This window comes from Bufo gargarizans, chromosome 2 (assembly GCF_014858855.1).
Source record: "Bufo gargarizans isolate SCDJY-AF-19 chromosome 2, ASM1485885v1, whole genome shotgun sequence".
Lineage (NCBI taxonomy): Eukaryota > Metazoa > Chordata > Amphibia > Anura > Bufonidae > Bufo > Bufo gargarizans.
This window is the reverse complement of record NC_058081.1, coordinates 641,177,855-641,198,698: the sequence shown is the minus strand read 5'-3', so window position 1 is coordinate 641,198,698 and position 20,844 is coordinate 641,177,855.

The window sequence follows — 20,844 nt, the reverse complement described above, 5'->3', positions numbered from 1 at the left end:
TGGTGGTGCAGTTAGCTGTGGCGTGTTGACAAAAGTTTTCCACATCTCTGCCATGCTAACCCTGCCCTCAAAGGAGCTGGCATTGACACAGCTGCCTTGGCGACCTCTTGCTCCTCCTCTGCCTTGGCCTTGGGCTTCCACTTGTTCCCCTGTGACATTTGGGAATGCTCTCAGTAGCGCGTCTACCAACGTGCGCTTGTACTCGCGCATCTTCCTATCACGCTCCAGTGCAGGAAGTAAGGTGGGCACATTGTCTTTGTAGCGTGGATCCAGCAGGGTGGCAACCCAGTAGTCCGCACAGGTTAAAATGTGGGCAACTCTGCTGTCGTTGCGCAGGCACTGCAGCATGTAGTCGCTCATGTGTGCCAGGCTGCCCAGGGGTAAGGACAAGCTGTCCTCTGTGGGAGGCGTATCGTCATCGTCCTGCCTTTCCCCCCAGCCACGCACCAGTGATGGACCCGAGCTGCGTTGGGTGCCACCCTGCTGTGACCATGCTTCATCCTCATCCTCCTCCACCTCCTCCTCATCCTCGTCCTCCAGTAGTGGGCCCTGTCTGGCCACATTTGTACCTGGCCTCTGCTGTTGCCAAAAACCTCCCTCTGAGTCACTTCGAAGAGACTGGCCTGAAAGTGCTAAAAATGACCCCTCTTCCTCCTCCTCCTCCTGGGCCACCTCCTCTTGCATCATCGCCCTAAGTGTTTTCTCAAGGAGACATAGAAGTGGTATTGTAACGCTGATAACGGCGTCATCGCCACTGGCCATGTTGGTGGAGTACTCGAAACAGCGCAACAGGGCACACAGGTCTCGCATGGAGGCCCAGTCATTGGTGGTGAAGTGGTGCTGTTCTGTAGTGCGACTGACCCGTGCGTGCTGCAGCTGAAACTCCACTATGGCATGCTGCTGCTCGCACAGTCTGTCCAGCATGTGCAAGGTGGAGTTCCACCTGGTGGGCACGTCGCATATGAGGCGGTGAGCGGGAAGGCCGAAGTTACGCTGTAGCGCAGACAGGCGAGCAGCAGCAGGATGTGAACGCCGGAAGCGCGAACAGACGGCCCGCACTTTATGCAGCAGCTCTGACATGTCGGGGTAGTTGTGAATGAACTTCTGCACCACCAAATTCAGCACATGCGCCAAGCAAGGGATGTGCGTCAAATTGGCTAGTCCCAGAGCTGCAACGAGATTTCGCCCATTATCGCACACCACCAGGCCGGGCTTGAGGCTCACCGGCAGCAACCACTCGTCGGTCTGTTGTTCTATACCCCGCCACAACTCCTGTGCGGTGTGGGGCCTGTCCCCCAAACATATGAGTTTCAGAATGGCCTGCTGACGTTTACCCCGGGCTGTGCTGAAGTTGGTGGTGAAGGTGTGTGGCTGACTGGATGAGCAGGTGGAAGAAGAGGAGGAGGAAGCCGAGAAGGAGGAGGTGGCAACAGGAGGCAAAAAATGTTGCCCTGCGATCCTTGGCGGCGGAAGGACGTGCGCCAAACAGCTCTCTGCCTGGGGCCCAGCTGCCACTACATTTACCCAGTGTGCAGTTAGGGAGATATAGCGTCCCTGGCCGTGCTTACTGGTCCACGTATCTGTGGTTAGGTGGACCTTGCCACAGATGGCGTTGCGCAGTGCACACTTGATTTTATCGGATACTTGGTTGTGCAGGGAAGGCACGGCTCTCTTGGAGAAGTAGTGGCGGCTGGGAACAACATACTGTGGGACAGCAAGCGACATGAGCTGTTTGAAGCTGTCTGTGTCCACCAGCCTAAATGACAGCATTTCATAGGCCAGTAGTTTAGAAATGCTGGCATTCAGGGCCAGGGATCGAGGGTGGCTAGGTGGGAATTTACGCTTTCTCTCAAATGTTTGTGAGATGGAGAGCTGAACGCTGCCGTGTGACATGGTTGAGACGCTTGGTGACGGAGGTGGTGGTGGTGGTGTTGGTGGTACATCCCCTGTTTGCTGGGCGGCAGGTGCCAACGTTCCTCCAGAGGCGGAGGAAGAGGCCGAGGCGGCAGCAGCAGAAGAGGCCGAGGCGGCAGCAGCAGAAGAGGTAGCAGGGGGAGCCTGAGTGACTTCCTTGGTTTTAAGGTGTTTACTCCACTGCAGTTCATGCTTTGCATGCAGGTGCCTGGTCATGCAGGTTGTGCTCAGGTTCAGAACGTTAATGCCTCGCTTAAGGCTCTGATGGCACAGCGTGCAAACCACTCGGGTCTTGTCGTCAGCACATTGTTTGAAGAAGTGCCATGCCAGGGAACTCCTTGAAGCTGCCTTTGGGGTGCTCGGTCCCAGATGGCGGCGGGCAGTAGCAGGCGGAGTCTCTTGGCGGCGGGTGTTCTGCTTTTGCCCACTGCTCCCTCTTTTGCTACGCTGTTGGCTCGGTCTCACCACTGCCTCTTCCTCCGAACTGTGAAAGTCAGTGGCACGACCTTCATTCCATGTGGGGTCTAGGACCTCATCATCCCCTGCATCGTCTTCCACCCAGTCTTGATCCCTGACCTCCTGTTCAGTCTGCACACTGCAGAAAGACGCAGCAGTTGGCACCTGTGTTTCGTCATCATCAGAGACATGCTGAGGTGGTATTCCCATGTCCTCATCATCAGGAAACATAAGTGGTTGTGCGTCAGTGCATTCTATATCTTTCACCGCTGGGGAAGGGCTAGGTGGATGCCCTTGGGAAACCCTGCCAGCGGAGTCTTCAAACAGCATAAGAGACTGCTGCATAACTTGAGGCTGAGACAGTTTCCCTGGTATGCATGGGGGTGATGTGACAGACTGATGGGGTTGGTTTTCAGGCGCCATCTGTGCGCTTTCTGCAGAAGACTGGGTGGGAGATAATGTGAACGTGCTTGATCCACTGTCGGCCACCCAATTGACTAATGCCTGTACCTGCTCAGGCCTTACCATCCTTAGAACGGCATTGGGCCCCACCATATATCGCTGTAAATTCTGGCGGCTACTGGGACCTGAGGTAGTTGGTACACTAGGACGTGTGGATGTGGCAGAACGGCCACGTCCTCTCCCAGCACCAGATGGTCCACTAACACCACCACGACCATGTCCACGTCCGCGTCCCTTACTAGATGTTTTTCTCATTGTTATGGTTCACCACAACAACAAAAATATTAATTGGCCCAATGTATTGTATTCAAATTCAGCGGGATATAAATTTGAGGCCTAGTATTTAGGCGCTGGGTGACCGGTATGGATTTACTAACAGAATTAGACTTGGAAATGCACAGTAGCGTGTGTGTGAAGTTATTCTGAATGACCCTATGTGCACCTTGAATATTATATACCCTTTTAGGGATAGATTTCAAATAGCTCTGATATAGCAGAAACCACTAAATTATGAAATTGCTAAATTGGGAATTGTATTTCAACCCAGAACAAAAAATGTGCTTTGACGGACACTAAATAACTTTCCCAGCCACAACAGGACAGCGGTAACGAGAGATTTAGCGGGATATAAATTTGAGGCCTAGTATTTAGGCGCTGGGTGACCGGTATGGATTTAGCGACAGAATTAGACTTGGAAATGCACAGTAGCGTGTGTGTGAAGTTATTCTGAATGACCCTATGTGCACCTTGAATATTATATACCCTTTTAGGGATAGATTTCAAATAGCTCTGATATAGCAGGAACCACTAAATTATGAAATTGCTAAATTGGGAATTGTACTTCAACCCAGAACAAAAAATGTGCTTTGACGGACACTAAATAACTTTCCCAGCCACAACAGGACAGCGGTAACGAGAGATTTAGCGGGATATAAATTTGAGGCCTAGTATTTAGGCGCTGGGTGACCGGTATGGATTTAGTGACAGAATTAGACTTGGAAATGCACAGTAGCGTGTGTGTGAAGTTATTCTGAATGACCCTATGTGCACCTTGAATATTATATACCCTTTTAGGGATAGATTTCAAATAGCTCTGACATAGCAGGAACCACTAAATTATGAAATTGCTAAATTGGGAATTGTACTTCAACCCAGAACAGAAAATGTGCTTTGACGGACACTAAATAACTTTCCCAGCCACAACAGGACAGCGGTAACGAGAGATTTAGCGGGATATAAATTTGAGGCCTAGTATTTAGGCGCTGGGTGACCGGTATGGATTTAGCGACAGAATTAGACTTGGAAATGCACAGTAGCGTGTGTGTGAAGTTATTCTGAATGACCCTATGTGCACCTTGAATATTATATACCCTTTTAGGGATAGATTTCAAATAGCTCTGATATAGCAGGAACCACTAAATTATGAAATTGCTAAATTGGGAATTGTACTTCAACCCAGAACAAAAAATGTGCTTTGACGGACACTAAATAACTTTCCCAGCCACAACAGGACAGCGGTAACGAGAGATTTAGCGGGATATAAATTTGAGGCCTAGTATTTAGGCGCTGGGTGACCGGTATGGATTTAGTGACAGAATTAGACTTGGAAATGCACAGTAGCGTGTGTGTGAAGTTATTCTGAATGACCCTATGTGCACCTTGAATATTATATACCCTTTTAGGGATAGATTTCAAATAGCTCTGACATAGCAGGAACCACTAAATTATGAAATTGCTAAATTGGGAATTGTACTTCAACCCAGAACAGAAAATGTGCTTTGACGGACACTAAATAACTTTCCCAGCCACAACAGGACAGCGGTAACGAGAGATTTAGCGGGATATAAATTTGAGGCCTAGTATTTAGGCGCTGGGTGACCGGTATGGATTTAGCGACAGAATTAGACTTGGAAATGCACAGTAGCGTGTGTGTGAAGTTATTCTGAATGACCCTATGTGCACCTTGAATATTATATACCCTTTTAGGGATAGATTTCAAATAGCTCTGATATAGCAGAAACCACTAAATTATGAAATTGCTAAATTGGGAATTGTATTTCAACCCAGAACAAAAAATGTGCTTTGACGGACACTAAATAACTTTCCCAGCCACAACAGGACAGCGGTAACGAGAGATTTAGCGGGATATAAATTTGAGGCCTAGTATTTAGGCGCTGGGTGACCGGTATGGATTTAGCGACAGAATTAGACTTGGAAATGCACAGTAGCGTGTGTGTGAAGTTATTCTGAATGACCCTATGTGCACCTTGAATATTATATACCCTTTTAGGGATAGATTTCAAATAGCTCTGATATAGCAGAAACCACTAAATTATGAAATTGCTAAATTGGGAATTGTATTTCAACCCAGAACAAAAAATGTGCTTTGACGGACACTAAATAACTTTCCCAGCCACAACAGGACAGCGGTAACGAGAGATTTAGCGGGATATAAATTTGAGGCCTAGTATTTAGGCGCTGGGTGACCGGTATGGATTTAGCGACAGAATTAGACTTGGAAATGCACAGTAGCGTGTGTGTGAAGTTATTCTGAATGACCCTATGTGCACCTTGAATATTATATACCCTTTTAGGGATAGATTTCAAATAGCTCTGATATAGCAGGAACCACTAAATTATGAAATTGCTAAATTGGGAATTGTACTTCAACCCAGAACAAAAAATGTGCTTTGACGGACACTAAATAACTTTCCCAGCCACAACAGGACAGCGGTAACGACAGATTTAGCGGGATATAAATTTGAGGCCTAGTATTTAGGCGCTGGGTGACCGGTATGGATTTAGTGACAGAATTAGACTGGGATATGGCCAAAAAATAACCACACTATTGCTGGTTAAATGCACTTGGTGACGGGCGCAGCTTGCCCCTGATGTAGTATATGGCCAAAAAATGAACAGACTATTGCTGGTTAAATGCACTTGGTGTCACAGCTTGACGAACCACACTACTGAGGGTTAAATGCACTTGGTGACGGGCGCAGCTTGCCCCTGATGTAGTATATGGCCAAAAAATGAACAGACTATTGCTGGTTAAATGCACTTGGTGACGGGCGCAGCTTGCCCCTGATTTAGTATATGGCCAAAAAATGAACAGACTATTGCTGGTTAAATGCACTTGGTGTGATAGCTTGACCAACCACACTACTGAGGGTTAAATGCACTTGGTGACGGGCGCAGCTTGCCCCTGATGTAGTATATGGCCAAAAAATGAACAGACTATTGCTGGTTAAATGCACTTGGTGACGGGCGCAGCTTGCCCCTGATTTAGTATATGGCCAAAAAATGAACAGACTATTTCTGGTTAAATGCACTTGGTGTGATAGCTTGACCAACCACACTACTGAGGGTTAAATGCACTTGGTGACGGGCGCAGCTTGCCCCTGATGTAGTATATGGCCAAAAAATGAACAGACTATTGCTGGTTAAATGCACTTGGTGTCACAGCTTGACGAACCACACTACTGAGGGTTAAATGCACTTGGTGACGGGCGCAGCTTGCCCCTGATGTAGTATATGGCCAAAAAATAAACAGACTATTGCTGGTTAAATGCACTTGGTGTGACAGCTTCACCCTGATGTAGGCTTTAGCCAAAAAACAACCACACCATTGAGGGTTAAATGCACTTGGTGACAGGCGCAGCTTGCCCCTGATTTAGTATATGGCCAAAAAATGAACAGACTATTGCTGGTTAAATGCACTTGGTGTGACAGCTTCACCCTGATGTAGGCTTTTGCCAAAAAACAACCACACCATTGAGGGTTAAATGCACTTGGTCGCAGCTTGGATGCACTTGGTCGCAGCACCGCACAAGACACAAAATGGCCGCCGATCACCCCAGAAAAAAGTGACTGACAAACGGTCTGGGCAGCCTAAAAACAGTGAGTGAGCATTTGAATTTCAGCAGCTCAATGATGCACAGCTGCAGATCGATCGATTAATCAAGTGAAGTCCTTTGGAGGAGTTAATCTGCCTAATCTCGCCCTACTGTCGCATCCGCAACCTCTCCCTACGCTAATCAGAGCAGAGTGACGGGCGGCGCTATGTGACTCCAGCTTAAATAGAGGCTGGGTCACATGGTGCTCTGGCCAATCACAGCCATGCCAATAGTAGGCATGGCTGTGACGGCCTCTTGGGGCAAGTAGTATGACGCTTGTTGATTGGCTGCTTTGCAGCCTTTCAAAAAGCGCCAAGAAAGCGTCACAAAAGCGCCAAGAAAGCGACGAACACCGAACCCGAACCCGGACTTTTACGAAAATGTCCAGGTTCGGGTCCGTGTCACGGACACCCCAAAATTCGGTACGAACCCGAACTATACAGTTCGAGTTCGCTCATCCCTATTTATGAGTCTGACACTATCTTCTGCATCTGCTAACTGCTTGTTAGTGATTGAAACAATTATATGTGGTATGGTCATGTTATCCTGCGATATATTATATATCTGTATGTTCTTATTTTACTTAAGGCGCAATATATTTCTATGTGGATATTTCTTATAGAAAATATAATTCCAATCATAGTAAAACATGTCTAAATAGAGGGGTGCCAGTGCTCATGGCTAGAGGTGGCCCATAACCCCTCAGTCAAGTATATCATGACTATGATGGCCTTTGAGTGTGGCCCTTGACCTTTATATCACAGGGGCTTGAAAAACTCTTAATCCACCCATGTTTGACACCATCTCTCCTCCAGTAATCATCAATGAGTTGCTCTATGGCTATGTTCACATAGTCTTGTTCTTTTGGCTTAGCCTATGCAACATCATTTTTTCTCTTTTATACTAGGAGGGCTTATGGGGGTTGTGTGCCACTGTTCTCTAGAGAGATTTTTTCACCATATTTGCCGAACAGAAACCAACAATGTGATATAAACAGAGCCTATTTGCTGAATGTCTAATAAAGGGGTATCAGAAGAGTAATTTTAACTGAAAATGGGGTGGGAGTGGGGTAAAATAAACAATATTTACTCACCTTACCATTGCCCGGCCGCTGCTGTTTGGCTGTCACTCCATGTTCCTCTCCTGGTCTCAGGTTTGACACGCTGTAAATGGACTTCCTGCTCACCCAATCCCTGGCTGAGGTAGGGTAATGATGCAGTGTCCCAGGGGGTCAGTAGTGTAGCCTTAGATATGCTGGGCTTTGTAGTGCAGTCGTCTTCAATCTGGGCAGTGACTGGAACAGGCAGTTCATAAATGTTCGTGACGCCAGTGTCAATTAAACGGTGACACGCCGTGTAATGTTATGTGGAATAATGGAGTGACCACGTGATAGCCAACCAAAACTGGAACTTTACTGGTTTTCAGTAGTAATCATGCATGGACATAGGTGGACACGCAGTTCCATTGAAGACAGTTGATTTGCATATGAAGACAGTGGGTTTGCATAAGTTACAGACAGGCCGGAAATAGCAAGGTGATTTTCAGAGGGTTAAACACAGGACTTGTAGTACAGGAGGTTTGCACTCTATTCCTGACTGATCCTGAAACATGTGACTTATTCTCCAAGGTCTGATGCCCTAGCTCTGGCGTATCCTTGAATCTGTCTTTATCAAGTACCTCCTCTGTTACCTTGAGTACCTCTTGCTGATTAGACTCGCCTTCTGTTTTATTCTGGGTCTTCAGGCTGTTTAACTATGCCCTTCTTGCTTCTACGAATACGGACTCGGGAGGGGAACCTTCTCCTCGGATCTGAAACCCGGTTACAGGGCTTACTCTACCCTCTCAGCACTGAGTCTAGAAACTTCTGCCTTCCTGAGCTAGGCCCTAGCCTATTTATACTGAACTGGGGGCTCCCTCTGCTGGCTGTGACAAGGATTGCCGATAACCGGCCTGACTGGCTTAAAGGGAAATACACATTCCAATCTAGCAGTGTCGGGTAGCCTACCCGTATGCTGCAATGACTGCAGACGGTGATTAGCTTAGTGGGCAGTCTACGTCATTTCCAGGGTGTCAAAATATGGCTAAGAACCAATGTTGATCGAGCACCTAGGTGCTCGGGTGCTCTGGTGCTCTAGAGAGCAGCAAAGCACATTGGAAGTCAATGGGAGAACCAGAGCATTAAACCAGGCACCCCCTGCTCTGAAGATGGGAGGGTGTCTGGTTCACAGGAAAGGATCAGAAATTGATGGAAACAACACTGAAATGGTTCGGGAACAGCATGGGGAGGATGTCTGGATGCATCTTGGACTCCCAGGTCACTGCTGAGAACGATGTTGTCCGAGTAGTACGCCACTTTTACAGACTGACAATAATACGCACAAAACCGAAGATAAAATCGATTTTAGAGGAAAAATTGTATGGAAACATTCTTTCCTGTATATTTACTTGTATATAAAGTGCAAGTGCTGCCAAAACATTACAAGGAAGAGGCACTCCGATACAACCTGTATCTCACATAAAGGAGGGCATCATTCACATTGTGGTACAATTGTTCATGCAGTGGGACTCCTACACTCATAAAGCCTATGCACTAAGTGAAAGAGCTGCCAAAAATTACAAGCAGTAACCAGCACTCCAATACACCCTTTATTACACATAAAGGAGAGCATCATATACACCCTTGAAAAATTATGATTGATGGCCTGCTGGTGACCCTCAAAAACATTAGGAGCAATGGCCTGCTGGTGACCCTATAAAACATTAGGGGCGTGGGCCTGCTGCTGATCTGACCATCTAAAATATTATGGGCGAGGGCCTGCTGGTGACCCTCTAAAACATTAGGGGTGAGGGTCTGCTGCTGAGCTGACCGTCAAAAACATTAGGAGTGAGGGCAGCATAATAAGCATGTTGATATGATGGAGGAGGAAGAGGACGAGAAAAGAAAGATTAAACCATATACCCTTTTTTGTGATGGAAGGGGTGCATGGAAATGCAGTGTATCAATACACCATAAAAGCCACATTTAAAGTGCCTTTATGCTCAGATGCTTTCCTATGGTGGAGTAGAGAAGTCAGGGGCAATCCAGGCCTTGTTAATTTTGATTAGAGTCAACCTGTCAGCATTTTCAGTTGACAGGCGGATGCACTTATCAGTTATTATGCCCCCAGCAGCACTAAATACCCGCTCTGACAAAACGCTGGCGGCAGGGAGATGAGAGATGAGAAGTTCTCTTTGCAGTCGGGGTAGAGAAGGGTGAACAACCAGTAATCAGTGTTGGCCAAAATGGGTATAACACGAGGGTCACGGGAAAGGCAGCATAACATAAAGTAAAGTAAGCCATGTGTGCCAGAGTCCCAACAGACAAGTCTTCGCTGTCCTCATCAGGAGGATGACTCTCAATCTCCTAATCCTCTTCCTCCTCTTCCGCCCATCCACGCTGAACAGATGGAATAAAGCTGCTATGGGTATTACCCTCGTAGCGGAGGCAACCGTCTCCTGCTTCTCCTCCTCACCATGCAATTCGCTCTGAGAAGACGAACTGAGGGTGGTCTGGCTATCACCCTGTGTACTGTCTTCCCCCATTTCCACCTCTTCCACATGCAAAGCGACCGCCTTCATTGTGAGCAGAGATCATTTCAGTAGACACAGAAGTGGGATGGTTACTCTGATAATAGCGGCATCGCCGCTCACCATATGTGTTGATTCCCCAAAGTTGCGTAAAACCTCACAGAGGTCAGACATCCATGCCCACTCGTCGCTTGTGAAGAGCGGAAGCTGACTGGAAAGGCGGCAACCATGTTGCAGCTGGTATTCCACTACTGCCCTCTGCTGCTCACAAAGCCTGGCCAACATATGGAACGTGGAGTTCCAGCGCGTGCTGACGATGCACAACAGTCAGTGAGTTGGCAATTGCAAGCGCTGCTGCAGCGTTGCCAGACTGGTTGCAGCTGTAGATGACTTCCTCATCATGAACCTCTAGAGACACTAATTGCCGTTGACTTATTGGCAACTGTGTCTCATCATCATCATCATCCACCTCGTGAAACATTCATTGCCGTTCCCCACCATCATCTTTTTTGACTGTGGATGTTCAAGAGTTTGGGAATCAGTGCACAAGATCTCCTCATGTCCCTCTTCAAGTAGATTTAGCGATAGGGCCAAATCAAGGAATGGCGATGAAAAAAGCTCCTTGAAAAAAATTAAACTGAATGTCACAGATATTCAGGATGTGCAAACGTTATACAGGAGATGTAGCACAGGTAATGTCGCTGGTAGCAGCGGTGAAAAAATTACACTGTATGTCACAGATATTTAGGATGCACAAACGTTATACAGGACATGTAGCGCAGGTAATGTCGCTGTCAACAGCAGCTAAGAAAAAATTACACTGAATGTCACAGATATTTAGGATGCACAAACGTTATACAGGAAATGTAGCACAGGTAATGTCGCTGTCACCAGTGGTTAAAAAATTACACTGAATGTCAGATATTTAGGATGCGCAAACGTCTCATGTTTGGAGGACGTGATGACGTGAGCGATTAGCGTTGTGCTCTCCCCCCTCCCCCAACTCCGGTCTTCCCTCGCCGCATGTAGTGGACGCTGTGTTGGATCACGTCCATGTGGAACCTTGCGATGTCTCCCGGAGTGCGAGTATACCAAGATTAGTGGACCGCCGGCCTGCCTTGTTCGCCTCTGCCTCTGCCCTGCTTTGCTTGTTTGATACATGAGGGGGTGACGGTACGGCCGTCTGTGGATGGAGCCGCTCCTCCTGTGTGCTCGGGTGTCCTTGGCTGTGACTCTCCTGGGTCCGGTGTCTCCTCTGTGAGCTCTGAGCCGAACAACGTGTAGGAGCGCCCGGTCAGCAAAGGAACTGCGGGCAGGGAACAGGGCTGCGGGGCGCAGTATGGCCCTTCCTGACTCCTAGGCATAAGTCCTCCGGTGGGGGCGCCCCCGGGCGGCGTGTCCGTGCGAATTCACGTGAGCATTTGACCTGCATACAGGTGGAGTCTGTGACACAATTTCCCCTAGACAACGAGCGTGGAGATCGGCAGCCCGGTAAGACATCCTCCTTGGGAGGTTTAATAAGATTGCTCTTTTTCTTATCTGTGCACCCCTTTTTGGTCAGAAACAATCTCTTATGGCACCAGGGTGAGGGTCTAATTTATCATATTCTGGGCGGCCCCTTTTCTGAAAGAGCACACTTATGTATCTCCTAGGTCAGGGAGGCTCAGAAATCAGCGGAATCTTCCCAGCGAGTCAAAAAAATTTCCATCTGTAAGAAGGGTTTACTGTCTGGATATTAAAAAAAACTCTGTTCAAGGTGTTTTGGAAAAGATTGTTTCTGAGGAGTCTCCTTCCCTGTTGGATAACATCAGACATATTATAAAGGAGGAAGTGAGCAGTGTGGTGGATCAAAAATTAGCTTCCACGTCCCAGAGACCTTCTACTTCCATGACCGAGTTGTCCGCTTCCTTAGAGACTGACGGTCAGGAATATGAATTCGATGAAAGTGAACTCCCTTCCGGGTCTGAGTCGGATTCCTCAGAGGATGAGTTTGGAAGGCCGCTTTGTTCCATAGAGGACACCGACGCATTATTAAAAACCATTAGAGCGACCCTAAACTTAGAAGAATCCAAACAACCAAAGACGGTGCAGGACCTTATGTTCAAAGGCATAGGAGAGAAAAAGAAAAGAGTTTTGCCTGTCACTCCAATATAACGGGGTTAATTAATAAGGAATGGGTCGACCTAGAAAAAAGACCTGGGGTTTCTAGAGTTCTAAAAAGGAAATACCCATTTGCAGAGGAAGATACAGCCTTTTGGGATAAGTGTCCAAAGGTAGATGCCCCAGTTGCAAAAAAATCTGCGCTACCTTTTGAGGATTTAGGTCTGCTGAAAGACCCTCTGGACAAAAAAGGGGAAGCCTTACTGAAAAAATCATGGGAAGCCTATATGTCCATCTTAAGACACGGCCAGATCCATGTTAATCTGGATAAGCCAGTTAGAAGAACACCTAGTGGCAGGGACCCCCAGAGAAGATATTGTGGCCTCCTTACCAATGCTTAAGCAGGCGGCAAAGTTTTTAGCAGATGCCTCGGTAGATACAGTTAAACTGGCAGCAAGATCAGTGGCCCTCTCAAATGCCACCAGAAGAGCAGTATGGCTGAGGTCTCCAAAGGCAATAGAAACCGGCAACAATAATTTACTTCTTACCACCTCCGGGAGTACCTTGTTCTTGGATCCTTCAGACTTGGATGACTTTCCAAAAGGCGGAACTTTAGAACACTGATGGATTCAGTGGTCGGGATCCCCACAATAAAAACAAGAGCCCCGACGACTGCGTAGCTCTTTTCCCGTCATCCCGAGTTGCATGGGCTTGTCCGAGTGGGCCTACATCTTGGGTTCAATGGGGGAAACCTCAGGTTGAAGAAGGGTATGAGGAGAAAACAAATGCTCTCGCTGTCTCTCTCTGATCCGTCTATCTAGTCTGATGGCTAGCGTCATGGTCTCCTCTAAAGAGTCAGGACAGAGATAACAAACAAACATGTCTTTTAACTTCTCAGTCAAGCCTGCCCTAAATTGACATTTGCCTGCAGATTGTTGTCACGGTGTAGCATCACGGGTATAAAAATAGAGCGGAGGTGCACCGTCTGAGCTGCCACCTGGTCCCCTGTCCCTGGCTACTTGCAACACCCGTTCTAGGTGACTGTGCGCAACTGGGCGACAGTCCCTGACCTGATTAAGTGCAAGCAGAGAGATAGAGACAGCAGGGAAGCGGACATAACGGAGTCACGCGTGGTTCTCGATACCCTCGTGACAGGTGCAGAGGAAGAGGCGGTAGCAGTGGAAAAGGAGGAGTCAGCCTAGAAGGAGACAGAGGATGGAGTAGGAGGTGGTGAAGAAAAGGCAGGCCTGCATGCAATCCGTGGCGGTATTACCAAATCCACACGGGTGCCACGGGTTGCATGCTTCACAGCCGTCAGAAGGTTCAGCCAGTGGGCAGTAAAAGTTATGTACCTTCCCTGCCCGTGTTTCCTAGACCACGTGTCTGTGGTCAGATGTATCTTGGCACCGACACTGAACATTGCCATATATCTCTGGGATGCCCTTCTGGGAGAAATATTTCCTTCCGGGGACCTTCCATTGCGGTATGTCAATGGCAACACATTTTCTAAAGGCCTTCGAGTCCACCAGTTTGTATGGCAATAGTTGGTGGACTAGAAGTTCCGACAAGCCAGCGGTCAGCTGTTGGGCAAGAGGGTTATCCAGCGTCATCAACTTTTTACGCTCGAACATTTGGGCCACGGAAGTCTGCCTTTTGCCAGATGAACGCGACGACGGCTCGGTGGAAGATCTAATGGAGGACAAATAGGAGGAGAGACGAGAAGGAGAAGAGGCAGGACGTGGAGCGCCGGGAGTGTGGCTTTGTGGGTTCTGACGGTATTGCTCCCAGTGGGCTTGGTGATGGGAGGCCAGGTGCCTTCTTAAGGCGGTCATCCCTAGGTGAGTGTTGGGCTTACAGCGACTTATGCACTGACAGCACAGGCTGCAGATGGCAACACTATTGTAAGCAGGTGACACGTTAATATAAGCCCGCACTGCAGAGCCATGTGTCAGTGTCCTGTGAGTGCCAGATGTGACTATGCATGGTTGATGGCCCGCTCCAGATACATTTGCAGTCTGCTTTTTGCCTCCTGTGCACTGCGAGTTCTGCCTGCTTCTCCTCCTTCTACCCCTATCTGCTGCTCTGTCTCTCCCTTTGAACTCCCCTCCTCTTCCTCTCTTGTGGGCACCCAAATGACATCCATCCCCACGTCATCATCGTCACCTTCACCACCTCTGACATTAGAGATCTCGGAGTAGGTAGCAACAGCTGCAACCTCTGTCCTTGGGATGATCTGGGTGGCTGCCGTTGCTACCTCCTCTTCCTGATCCGATGCCAAGAATGGCTTTGCATCGGTAAGGTCTGGGAATGGATGGGAAAAAAATTCCTCTGACTCGAGTGAAGGGGATATGGTGGTGGTGGTGTCTTTGGGGGTGCACACAGCAGAGAGTGAGGAGGGTGCAGATACAGAAGATGAAGAGGATGCAGAAGCGGAAGGCTGAGTGAGTCACTCAACCAACTCTGGTGTGTCCTTTGACGTAATCGCACGCACATTCTCCAACTTCCCACTTAGGCCTCCTGCCCGACCCCTACCACCCCTGCGGAATGGCCTGCCTCTTCCTCTGCCTGTCATTTTCAAAATGATCCTGTGACAAAGTCTCTATAGAAGAGCAGTATTTGTGGAAGCAGGTATATCGCAGGCCTCAATCAATATTTCCTGGAAGCAGGTATATCAAACCCCTTAATCAATATTTGATGGAAGCTGGTGTCTCGCAGGCCTCAATCAATATTTGGTGGAAGCTGGTATATCAATCCCCTCTATCAGTATTTTGTGGAAACAGGTATATATAACCCATAATGAGTATTTGCTGGAAGGCGATATATCAAACACCTTAATCAACATTTTGTGGATGCCGGTTTATCACGGGCCTCAATCATTATTTGGTGAAAGCCGGTATATCAATCCCCTCTATCAGTATTTTGTGGAAACATATAAATCATGTCTCATCAATAGACCTGTGTGAAATACCCAGTCATAACTAATGAAGCTATTACATCAGATATGATCGCTTACTGTGTCTGAATAATGTTGGGGCAGTGGTTCTTCTTAGTAGTTCTCTATGTATTTTCTGTGCCCATATCACTATTGTCGCTCCGTGTGGTTGGTAGCGCAGACGCACGTGTGCATTACATTCCTATGTTCTATTACAGGAAGAACGCAGCACTCCCATTGTTTCTACAGGATTCAAAAGCTATATGCCCCCAGAGATCCCCAACATTATTACAGACAGAGTAAGCAATTATATCTGATGTAATAGCTTGATTAGATATGATTTGGGTATTTCACACAGATCTATTGATAAGACATGATTTATGTGTTGATACTTTTTCTGTATATGATAAGGAGTTATCTGATATAGTTACACAATAATGATGTAGGTAACCATGTGACACAGTGGGAGGGTATTTATACCTTTGTATACACGCCTCACTTGATGCTTGAAAAAGACTGAATAAGGTCGAAAACGTCGCACTAAGTGGTGAATAAAACAGAACTGCCTGAAGACCTGGGAGTGCTGCAGGTTTTTTCCAATGTTTATGAAGTCTTGGGGTACGTGGACTGGTACCCATCACTGCCAGCACCACCACCATAATATTGCCTGAAGGAATAGGCTCGTAAGTATGGCTACAACCTCCTTTATTTCACAATATTTGGCAGCCAGATAACTGAGCCACAGACCATGGGCCACTAGCCTTTTGGCCACGGTACCAGCCATCTGAGAAAGAGATGGACAGCTAGCTCATGCCTTTTCCTTAGTATAAAACCTTCTTCCGCCATGGAGGAGACTGGAGAAGCCATCTCAGTGCCTTGCCTATATTGTCGCACACTTGAGTTCCTCCAGTAAAGAAGCCTGCTGTTTTACTGTAAACCCTGGCTGTTTGGACTTATTTGGGGTGCACCACGCCTTACCATCCTCTCCGGAGAATAACAACACATGGTGACACCTCGACAGTGCCTGGGGGACCCAGAGTAGAGTTGGGGGCCACCCCAAAGCCACCTCATAATGTATGTACACGAGAGCTCCACAAGCAGAATAGTGAGTGCAGCTCTGGAGTATAATACAGGATGTAAATCAGGATCTGTACAGGTTAAGTAATGTAATGCATATACAAAGTAAAGGCTTTTTATGTAGAAATATATATATATATATATATATATATATATATATCCATAGAAAAGGTCAGGCAGCACTCCCTTGACATGCAGCTATAGCTGTAAGGTGCCCGCGGTGGTCCCTCGATTTAGGACGAAGACAGCAAAGAAAATCCGCAGCACTCCTTGAAGTATAAAAAATGTGTAATTTTATTCACACATGTCAAAATTTGACAAACATTTCGGTTCTCTCACAGAACCTTTCTCAAGTCAAATTTTGACATGTGTGAATAAAATTACACATTTTTTATACTTCAAGGAGTGCTGCGGATTTTCTCTGCTATATATATATATATATATCAAATAAATAGCGTCTGGAGGTGGACATACACACAAATGGTGTTCCACTTTGATGAAACCTTATTATATTATACAATAAAACAACATTTGGGTTACACATATCACTTTATTATCAGTCACCGCTCATGATGGCTACGACCTTTATGGGAAAACAATTGTCATAAATAATGTCATTGTGTGTGCAATATGCTCCATTGCCAGCAATCAGAAGCCAATGACAAATATGGCACAACAGTTAACAAATACCCATAATGCATTTCATTTCAATACATTATTACAGTAGAAACACATTGTATAATTACTTCTACATCTTAGAGGAGTCAGTGTATATGTCACTTCTTGCACCACCCTTTTATGCCAGCTATACAGCTATACACATAGGAATGTAATAGGAATGAAATGTGTGCCTTTAGTTCTAAAGGGTATGCAGTTAATTCCAGTAGGGGTGACAAGCGGCCAACAGACACTTCTGACCTGGCTTATCATCAGATGAAAACAAAGGGCTACATAAAATCCCAACGTATACCGTAATTTTTAGCCATAATTGTGTGCTAAACAATTTCTAAATATAACCTTCTAACAGTCAGGCTCCATTTTTATGATACTGAGCTCCAAACCCCCTTCATATGCAGTTAAATGATAAAATTGTAGCTGCCTACAGCAGCCACTAGAGGGAGCTTAGGAGCATACTGCATACTTTACTTTATATAATATTGGGCCCAATGTATAACACAATGCTCTATATCAGACAAATGACGCTGCAAATGTTTAAAGAGATAATATGATGTTAATCGGCACAGAAATATGAGCAAATTGAGATTTTTAAAAAGTGGTGAAGGTTGGACATTAATTTTACATTTATTCTGCAGAGTATGTTGGTACAGATGGCCGAGCAACCCTCTGCCTTCCTGTCTGGGAAAACTCTTTGTCAAAAGGGTTGTCCAATTTTGAAAACACATTTCTTGTACCGTATTTGATAACAGTTGAGAAGGGGCCCCTGTTCAGGATCCCCATCTCTTGGTCAGAGTGGAGAGCCATTACAAAGAGTATCTCTTGCTCTGAAGCACCTGTCCTGTCTCATATTATACAGACAACCCATTGACTTAAATGTGTAAATGCCAAATTTCTCCTTTTGTGGGGATGCTGGACAATTGAACACTTACATGTACCTCCAGGTTTCCCCACAGATTGCAGCTGATCACTGGGGGTTGGACAGTGCGTACTTTGTGATCAGCTTATTGCACAGGACCAATCTAATAACTAAGGATTATCCAAATACAGAGCACCTCTTTAAAGAGCATCTGTCAGCATGATCTACCTACCCTATGAAACCAGGCATAATGCTTGTTAGAGTTGATCATGCTGATTTGAATGATTCCTTAGTTGAACTCAGTGGTCCTGTTATAGAGAAACAGGCACTTTACTCCATATGTTAATTAGGTGTTTGGAGCACCAAGGGTGGCCTAGCCCCTCTGAGCCCCGCTTCACCACCACCAGTACACTTTCCTCGAGGCCGAGTTTCGAACTGTGCATGGCCCAACTCATCAGCCCATTTCCAGGGTTACAGTTCCAGCAGGAAGACAGTGAGGATGCTTGGCCCTATCATTCAAGGGTAGGTAGGAAAGACAGTGACGAAGTGGTGCTCTGAGGTCCTAGGCCCACCCCTTGGTGCGTTAACTAACATATGAATTAAACACATTTCTCTACATTGGGACCGGCAATTTTTTACTAAGGAATCATTTAACTCGGAATGAGCAACTCTAAGGCCCCTTTCACATGGGCGAGTATTCCGCGCGGGTGCGATGCGTGAGTTGAACGCATTGCACCCGCACTGAATCCTGACCAATTTATTTCTATGGGGCTGTTCACATGAGCGGTGATTTTGACGCATCACTTATGCGTTGCGTGAAAATCGCAGCATGCTCTATATTCTGTGTTTTTCACGTAACGCAGGCCCCATAGAAATGAATGGGGTTGCGTGAAAATCGCAAGCATCCGCAAGCAAGTGCGGATGCGGTGCGATTTTCACGCATGAGTTCTAGGTGACAGTCTATTCACTGTATTATTTTCCCTTATAACATGGTTATAAGGGAAAATAATAGCATTCTGAATACAGTATGCTTAGTATAATAGTGCTGGAAGGGTTAAAAAAAAATAAGTTAACTCACCTTATCCTCTTGATCGCGTAGTTCCCGGTCGTCTCTTCTTTAGCTGTGGGCTAAATGACCTGTGGTGATGTCAGATCACATGCTCCAATCACATGATCCATCACCATGGTGATGGAGCATGTGATCTGACATCACCACAGATCCTTTAGCCCACAGCTAAAGAAGAGACCGACCGGGAACTACGCGATCAAGAGGATAAGGTAAGTTAACTTTTTTTATTGTTTTTTTAACCCTTCCAGCACTATTTATACTAAGCATTCTGTATTCAGAATGCTATTATTTTCCCTTATAACCATGTTATAAGGGAAAATAATACAATCTTCAGAACATCAATCCCAAGCCCGAACTTCTGTGAAGAAGTTCGGGTTTGGGTACCAAACATGCATGATTTTTCTCACGCGAGTGCAAAACGCATTACAATGTTTTGCACTCGCGCTGAAAAATCGCGCATTTTCCCGCAACGCACCCGCCTCTTATCCGGGCAAAAAACATGACGCCCGTGTGAAAGAGGCCTAATAGCTAGTATGCCTGGTTTAATAGGGTTGATCATGGTGACAGTTGCTCTTTAAGCACATTTGCTTACATGGTCACAGATAGTTCTCTCTGCTATGTTATACACTTCCTCCATTCAAGTTCTCCTGCTACGACTTCAGGCCTTCAAAACTTATAGACACAGGGTAAATGTACAGATTGTTACGTGTGTAGTGTAGTGTAGGGGAGATATTTTGTGCCAAACAGACACATACTTTAAAGGGGTTGTGCCCCACAGATAAATATGACACTTTTCTGTTACCACTCACAAAAACATTAATTTTCAATTAAATTGATTCCAACAATGTTTCTGTAATTAAAGAAAAAGAGATCAGTATTGTCCTCACTTGTTTCAGCAAGGCAAGAATGGCATTCTGAATTGCACTTAATTGTCACATGAGCACTTCATAGTAAGGCACTTGTTCTTGCACAGAAGAAATGCAAATGTCCTCATGAATAGCACGAAATGCAAATTAAAATGGGCAATTCTTTTTTCTATTGCTGATTGACCTTTATGAAGTCATGGGGGTGATTTTATGGCACTGTCACTGTATGGGGACGATTTTATGTCGCTGTCGCTGTGCAATGACCTCTGGAAGGGAGGATTTTTGTACTTTGCCAGTTTACATAGAATGTCTAGGAAATGTGTGAAATATTAAGCATTTCATACTTTGCCTGAATATTTTTGGCATTTTATCCAATGCCTGATTTCATACATTGCCTGTAACATATGTATAGGGTGGGTTTTACCCAAATGTGCTCTTGTGGCTGTTCCACTAAGGGTGGGGCTTGAAATGTTTCAGTGGATGGGGAAAAAAAATGCTGGGAGTTACACATGTGTTTACTGCCCTACCTGTGTACTACTGTATGATTATAATTACACACAAGTCCCATTTGAACGCACCTCACAAACAATGGTGAAATTCGTAAAGCGGACAATGACTACCTATATAAATAATAAGAAAGCATTTTATGTCAAAGTTTATGGGTTAAAGTCCCGCTTTGCATTTGTCTTTTTTCCATGTGGAATATATAAAGCATAGAACATGAATGAGTGTAATCTTCACCATCTCCAATGGTGTCTTCTTCTGTTGTCAGCGTCACGCTCAAGGTTTGAGTTTCATTCCCATATTTCATATTTTAAAAAAATTACGTTCTTTTACAGAATTAATGATCCCTTCCAGATTTCTGTGTTCTCCTCAGGGCCTGCTGAAACAAAAGGGACATCTTGATATAGAATGAAAAATACATACTCCAACTCTAGAGAAAAATATCTCCAGACATTATGGTAAAGGAT